Source organism: Candoia aspera, chromosome 1 (genome assembly GCF_035149785.1).
Source record: "Candoia aspera isolate rCanAsp1 chromosome 1, rCanAsp1.hap2, whole genome shotgun sequence".
Classification (NCBI taxonomy): domain Eukaryota; kingdom Metazoa; phylum Chordata; class Lepidosauria; order Squamata; family Boidae; genus Candoia; species Candoia aspera.
Window position 1 is genome coordinate 88,952,282 of NC_086153.1, and position 7,671 is coordinate 88,959,952.

A 7,671-nucleotide genomic window follows, 5' to 3' on the forward strand; every position below is an offset into this window, starting at 1 on the left:
CTTATATTTTAAATAGACCTGCATACATTGAACACATGAAGCAGTTTACAATAAACAATCAAACACAATTCCAAGCAGAAGAAATAAAAATGTAGTAAAATCTTCTAAAACCAAAGAGGTGACAGTAATTGTTGAAAGTTCAGTGTTTTACCAATTGCTCAAAGGCTGAAATATTCAGGGAGCAAATCTAACTTCTGTAAGAAAAGAATCCCAGGCTAGAGTCTTGTTTATGACTGTTTCATCCTATGGAGTCCTTGGTGCTCTCTGAGCCTTGTTGTTTTCTTGCAGACGTTTCATTGTCAGACTAGGCAACATCTTCAGTGAGAAGAGAGAGTGGGCCTTGCTTTCTGCTTATATACCGTGGTTTGTCCAGCTTGTGTTGGTGGAGGTGTTGTTCTCTTCTTGGGAGTTCCTTGATTGGGCTGTTGTTTGCTGCTTGATTGACTGACTGAGTTAATAGTTCCTTGATTAAGGTGTATTGTGCTGTTTGATTGTTCATCTGGTGTTAATCCTAGTGTTAATCTTTGCATATCTGGGTGTTGATTGCTGGAGAGGAGGTGTTCTGGTCTTTTGGCTTTCCTATTGTCTCTTCTGAATGGTATGTAAATGTTGTTTACCTCTATGTGTCTGTTGATGGCTGCTTTGTCTGAGTGCCAAGCTTCCAGGAATTCTCTAGCATTTTTGGATTTGGCTGGTTTAGGATGCTCACAGTTTCCCAGTTGAAAGTATGGTTAAGTCTGTCCATGTGTTGTGAGATTAAGGAGTTCTCATCATGTCTTCTGACTGCTAGTTGGTGTTCATGGATACGCTCTGCTAGTCTTCTGCCTGTCTGTTCTACATAGCGGCTGCTACAGTCCTTACATTGTATGTTGCAGATAACGCCTGTATTTCCTTCTTGGGCTACTGGGTCTTTGGGTTACTTAGGATGTTTTGAAGAGTTCTAATGGGTTTATGTGCTACGGTGATGCTGTGTGGTTGTAACAGTCTGTTGGTGGTTTCTGAGATGTTTCTGATGTGTTGTTCTTTATTCATTCAGTTGCTTCCGACTCTTCATGACTTCATGGACCAGCCCACGCCAGAGCTTCCTGTCAGTTGTCAACACCCCCAGCTCCCCCAGGGATGAGTCCGTCACCTCTAGAATATCATCCATCCACCTTGCCCTTGGTCGGCCCCTCTTCCTTTTGCCTTCCACTCTCTCTAGCATCAGCATCTTCTCCAAGGTGCCCTGACTTCTCATTATGTGGCCAAAGTATTTCAGTTTTGCCTTTAATATCATTCCCTCAAGTGAGCAGTCTGGCTTTATTTCCTGGAGGATGGACTGGTTGGATCTTCTTGCAGTCCAAGGCACTCTCAGAATTTTCCTCCAACACCACAGTTCCAAAGCATCTATCTTCCTTCTCTCAGCCTTCCTTATGGTCCAGCTCTCGCAGCCATATGTTACTACGGGGAACACCATTGCTTTAACTATGTGGACCTTTGTCGTCAGTGTGATGTCTCTGCTCTTGACTATTTTATTGAGATTTGTCATTGCTCTTCTCCCCAGGATTAAGCGTCTTCTGATTTCCTGACTGCAGTCAGCATCTGCAGTAATCTTCGCACCTAGAAATACAGTCTTTCACTGCTTCTACATTTTCTCCCTCTATTTGCCAGTTATCAATCAAGCTGGTTGCCATAATCTTGGTTTTTTTGAGGTTTAGCTGCAAGCCAGCTTTTGCACTTTCTTCTTTCACCTTTGTCATAAGGCTCCTCAGTTCCTCTTCACTTTCAGCCATCAAAGTGGTATCATCTGCCTATCTGAGATAGTTAATGTTTCTTCCAGAGATTTTAACTCCAGCCTTGGATTCCTCAAGCCCAGCATGTTGCATGATGTGTTCTGCGTACAAGTTGAATAGGTAGGGTGAGAGTATACAACCCTGCCGTACTCCTTTCCCAAACTTAAACCAGTCCGCTGTTCTGTGGTCTGTTCTTACTGTTGCTACTTGGTCGTTATATAGATTCCTCAGGAGGCATACAAGATGACTTGGTATCCCCCATACCACTAAGAACTTGCCACAGTTTGTTATGGTCCACACAGTCAAAGGCTTTAGAATAGTCAATAAAACAGAAATAGATGTTTTTTTGAAACTCCCTGGCTTTGGCAATTTGGTCCCTAGTTCCTCTGCCTTTTCTAAACCCAGCTTGTACATCTGGCAATTCTCGCTCCATGAATTGCTGAAGTCTGCCTTGCAGGATCTTGAGCATTACCTTACTGGCATGTGAAATGAGTGCCACTGTTCGATAGTTTGAACATTCTTTAGTATTTCCCTTTTTTGGTATGGGGATATAAGTTGATTTTTTCCAATTGGATGGCCATTCTTGTGTTTTCCAAATTTGCTGGCATATAGCATGCATTACCTTGACAGCATCATCTTGCAAGATTTTGAACAGTTCAGCTGGGATGCCATCGTCTCCTGCTGCCTTGTTGTTAGCAATGCTTCTTTAAGGCCCACTCAACCTCACTCTTCAGGATGTCTGGCTCTAGCTCACTGACCACACTGTCAAAGCTATCCCCGATATTGTTATCCTTCCTATACAGGTCTTCTGTATATTCTTGCCACCTCTTCTTGATCTCTTCTTCTTCTGTTAGGTCCTTGCCATCTTTGTTTTTGATCATACCCATTTTGGCCTGGAATTTACCTCCAATGTTTCTTATTTTCTGGAAGAGGTCTCTTGTCCTTCCTATTCTATTGTATTCTTCCACTTCCGCGCATTGCTTGTTTAAAAATAATTCCTTATCTCTTCTGGCTAACCTCTGGAATTTTGCATTAAATGGGCATATCTCCCCCTATCACTGTTTCCTTTTGCTTTCCTTCTTTCCTGGGCTACTTCTAGTGTCTCAGCAGACAGCCATTTTGCCTTCTTGGTTTTCTCTTTCTTTGGGATGTATTTTGTTGCCGCCTCCTGAACAACGTTGCGAACTTCTGTCATAGTTATTCTGGGACCCTATCTACTAAGTCCAGTCCCTTAAATCGATTCTTCACCTCCACTGCATATTCCTTAGGAATATTAGTGAGCTCATATCTAGCTGTACCACAGATGCTGAAGCAGCTGAAGTAGAGCAGTTCTATGAGGATCTGCAGCACCTACTGGACAACACGCCTAAAAGAGATATTATTTTCATCACGGGAGACTGGAATGCTAAGGTGGGCAGTCAAATGACACCTGGAATTACAGGTAAGTATGGCCTGGGAGAACAAAACGAAGCAGGACACAGGCTGATAGAATTTTGCCAAGACAATTCACTCTGCATAACAAACACTCTCTTCCAACAACCTAAGAGACGGCTTTATACATGGACTTCACCAGATGGACAACACCGAAATCAGATTGATTACATCCTTTGCAGCCAAAGGTGGCGGACATCTGTACAGTCAGTAAAAACAAGGCCTGGAGCTGACTGTAGTTCAGATCACGAACTTCTTCTTGCACAATTTAGGATCAGACTAAAGAGATTAGGGAAGACCCACAGATCAGCTAGATATGAGCTCACTAATATTCCTAAGGAATATGCAGTGGAGGTGAAGAATAGATTTAAGGGACTGGACTTAGTAGATAGGGTCCCGGAAGAACTCTGGACAGAAGTTGGCAGCATTGTTCAGGAGGCGGCAACAAAATACATCCCAAAGAAAGAGAAAACCAAGAAGGCAAAATGGCTGTCTGCTGAGACACTAGAAGTAGCCCAAGAAAGAAGGAAAGCAAAAGGCAACAGTGATAGGGGGAGATCTGCCCAATTAAATGCAAAATTCCAGAGGTTAGCCAGAAGAGATAAGGAATTATTTTTAAACAAGCAATGCGCGGAAGTGGAAGAAGACAATAGAATAGGAAGGACAAGAGACCTCTTCCAGAAAATTAGAAACATTGGAGGTAAATTCCAGGCAAAAATGGGTATGATCAAAAACAAAGATGGCAAGGACCTAACAGAAGAAGAAGAGATCAAGAAAAGGTGGCAAGAATATACAGAAAACCTGTATAGGAAGGATAACAATATCGGGGATAGCTTTGACAGTGTGGTCGGTGAGCTAGAGCCAGACATCCTGAAGAGTGAGGTTGAGTGGGCCTTAAGAAGCATTGCTAATAACAAGGCAACAGGAGACGACGGCATCCCAGCTGAACTGTTCAAAATCTTGCAAGATGATGCTGTCAAGGTAATGCATGCTATATGCCAGCAAATTTGGAAAACACAAGAATGGCCATCAGACTGGAAAAAAATCAACTTATATCCCCATACCAAAAAAGGGAAACACTAAAGAATGTTCAAACTATCGAACAGTGGCACTCATTTCACATGCCAGTAAGGTAATGCTCAAGATCCTGCAAGGTAGACTTCAGCAATTCATGGAGCGAGAATTGCCAGATGTACAAGCTGGGTTTAGAAAAGGCAGAGGAACTAGAGACCAAATTGCCAATATCCGCTGGATAATGGAAAAAGCCAGGGAGTTTCAGAAAAACATCTATTTCTGTTTTATTGACTATTCTAAAGCCTTTGACTGTGTGGACCATAACAAATTGTGGCAAGTTCTTAGTGGTATGGGGATACCAAGTCATCTTGTATGCCTCCTGAAGAATCTGTATAACGACCAAGTAGCAACAGTAAGAACAGACCACGGAACAACAGACTGGTTTAAGATTGGGAAAGGAGTACGGCAGGGCTGTATACTCTCACCCTACCTATTCAACTTGTATGCAGAACACATCATGCGACAAGCTGGGCTTGAGGAATCCAAGGCTGGAGTTAAAATCTCTGGAAGAAACATTAACAATCTCAGATATGCAGATGATACCACTTTGATGGCTGAAAGTGAAGAGGAACTGAGGAGCCTTATGATGAAGGTGAAAGAAGAAAGTGCAAAAGCTGGTTTGCAGCTAAACCTCAAAAAAACCAAGATTATGGCAACCAGCTTGATTGATAACTGGCAAATAGAGGGAGAAAATGTAGAAGCAGTGAAAGACTTTGTATTCCTAGGTGCAAAGATTACTGCAGATGCTGACTGCAGACAGGAAATCAGAAGACGCTTAATCCTGGGGAGAAGAGCAATGACAAATCTCGATAAAATAGTTAAGAGCAGAGACATCACACTGACAACAAAGGCCCGCATAGTTAAAGCAATGGTGTTCCCTGTAGTAACATATGGCTGCGAGAGCTGGACCATAAGGAAGGCTGAGCGAAGGAAGATCGATGCTTTTGAACTGTGGTGTTGGAGGAAAATTCTGAGAGTGCCTTGGACTGCAAGAAGATCCAACCAGTCCATCCTCCAGGAAATAAAGCCAGACTGCTCACTTGAGGGAATGATATTAAAGGCAAAACTGAAATACTTTGGCCACATAATGAGAAGACAGGACACCCTGGAGAAGATGCTGATGCTAGGGAGAGTGGAAGGCAAAAGGAAGAGGGGCCGACCAAGGGCAAGATGGATGGATGATATTCTAGAGGTGACGGACTCGTCCCTGGGGGAGCTGGGGGTGTTGACGACCGACAGGAAGCTCTGGCGTGGGCTGGTCCATGAAGTCACGAAGAGTCGGAAGCGACTAAACGAATAAACAGCAACATATCTAGCTGTTCTGTGGGTTTTCCCTAATCTCTTTAGTCTGATCCTAAATTGTGCAATAAGAAGTTTGTGATCGGAACTACAGTCAGCTCCAGGTCTTGTTTTTACTGACTGTACAGATGTCCGCCACCTTTGGCTGCAAAGGATGTAGTCAATCTGATTTCGGGGTTGTCCATCTGGTGAAGTCCACGTATAAATCCATCTCTTAGGATGTTGGAAGAGAGTGTTTGTTATGCAGAGTGAGTTGTCTTGGCAAAATTCTATCAGCTTATGTTCTGCTTCGTTTTGTTCTCCCAGGCCATGCTTACCTGTAATTCCAGGTGTCATTTGACTGCCCACCTTAGCATTCCAGTCTCCCGTGATGAAAATAATATCTCTTTTAGGCGTGTTGTCCAGTAGGTGCTGCAGATCCTCATAGAACTGCTCTACTTCAGCTGCTTCAGCATCTGTGGTTGGGGCGTATATTTGGATCACTGTGACGTTAGATGGCTTGCCCTGAATTCGAATTGAGATCATTCTATCATTTTTCGGGTTGTATCCAAGCACTGCTTTAGCCACTTTACTATTAATTATGAAGGCTACTCCATTTCTTCTGTGGTCCTCTTGTCCACAGTAGTAGATCTGGTGGTCATTTGATGTGAAGTGGCCCATTCCAGTCCATTTCAGTTCACTGATGCCCAAAATGTCTAGTGTTATCTTTTTCATAGCTTCTGTTGGTTGGGTTGTAGTGGGTTGGGTGGTGAGGCACTTTTTGATAAAGTTGGAGGTGTATCCATTTTGCTGGAAGATGCTGTATAGGTGGTCTGTTTCCTTTTTCTGTTATACTGGGTTGCTGCAGTGTCTAAGTGCTCGTCTGAATAATGTTCTTACGCAGCTCTTCTTGTGGGAAGTTGGGTTGTTGCTTTGGTAAGGGAGAACTTGGTTAGTGTGGGTAGCTTTCTGGTAGACTTGTGTTTCTAACTTGTCATCATTTCATCCGCTGATGAGGATGTCCAAGAAGGGTGCATCCTGTTTCATCCTGTCTAGGATATTTAATACTTAAGCCCTTGAATGAAAAACCTAGGTTCTGTTCTAGTATACAGAAGCCCTGGGATGTAGACCAAATATATGATAGTGACCTTCTGTAATTATATTACAATTGATAAGCATAGGCTCACATTGGGAAATAAAAGATAAACAGATGCCATGTTACAATATCCATACAAGGACATTAAAAAATTTCCTTATTTCTAACATAATTTAAGGCAGAGGTGTATAACCTCAGATCCCAGGGTAATATGCTTTCCTGGAATCTTTGGATCATCTTCCAGAGACTAAAAAACTGGCACTAAATTGTAATTTTTAGTATGTCAGAAAAGAAAAATATTAAACATGGCTGGAGAGTAATTCTATCAACTATACTGAACTTTATGTAGAAAATAAAAGAAATTTAGCTGTTTATTCTATATTTTGGAGTGTGGGCCTCAGCTCATAAAAAGGTGCACACCCTTGACTGAAGGGAGAAAAAGTAGATTTTTCTGAGGTTTGTAAAAGAATCCATTCTCTTTTGGTAGAATGTTATCTGAGAAAGGCCTTTCACTAATCCTTAGATCGAAGTCTGTTGGTGAGAAGCTATGGGCTCTTCTTCCATTTGGTTCTGGGGAGAAATTTCGACCTGGCATGAGTCTCACACTGATGTGAGCCTTCCTGCTATTGCTTACACATATGAACTAAATTATAACATATTTGCTTAGGTGCAGTTCTCTCTTTTCAACCAATCCAGTTTATATAGTCAAGAAGACCCTTCTGTTGTTGCTTTCTTCTTATAGTGAGATAAAAGAAGGAGAACAACTCAAAATGTTTATTAATGCACAAACAAGTGATCCTGCTCTCCCCTCCCCACCCCTCCAAATATCACAGCTGTAAAACTGGGTCTTCAGTAGCTGTTCTGTTACTTTCAAGTAGTCATTTGGTCATTTTTAGTGAAAATGCTTGGGTCCTTGTAATATTGATTAGAGTATTATTGTTGCCTAGCTTATTGTTGAATCTATGAGATAGCAGCTATGAAAGTGACTATCTGTCTTAATTTGTCTAAGGGGTTTTCTCA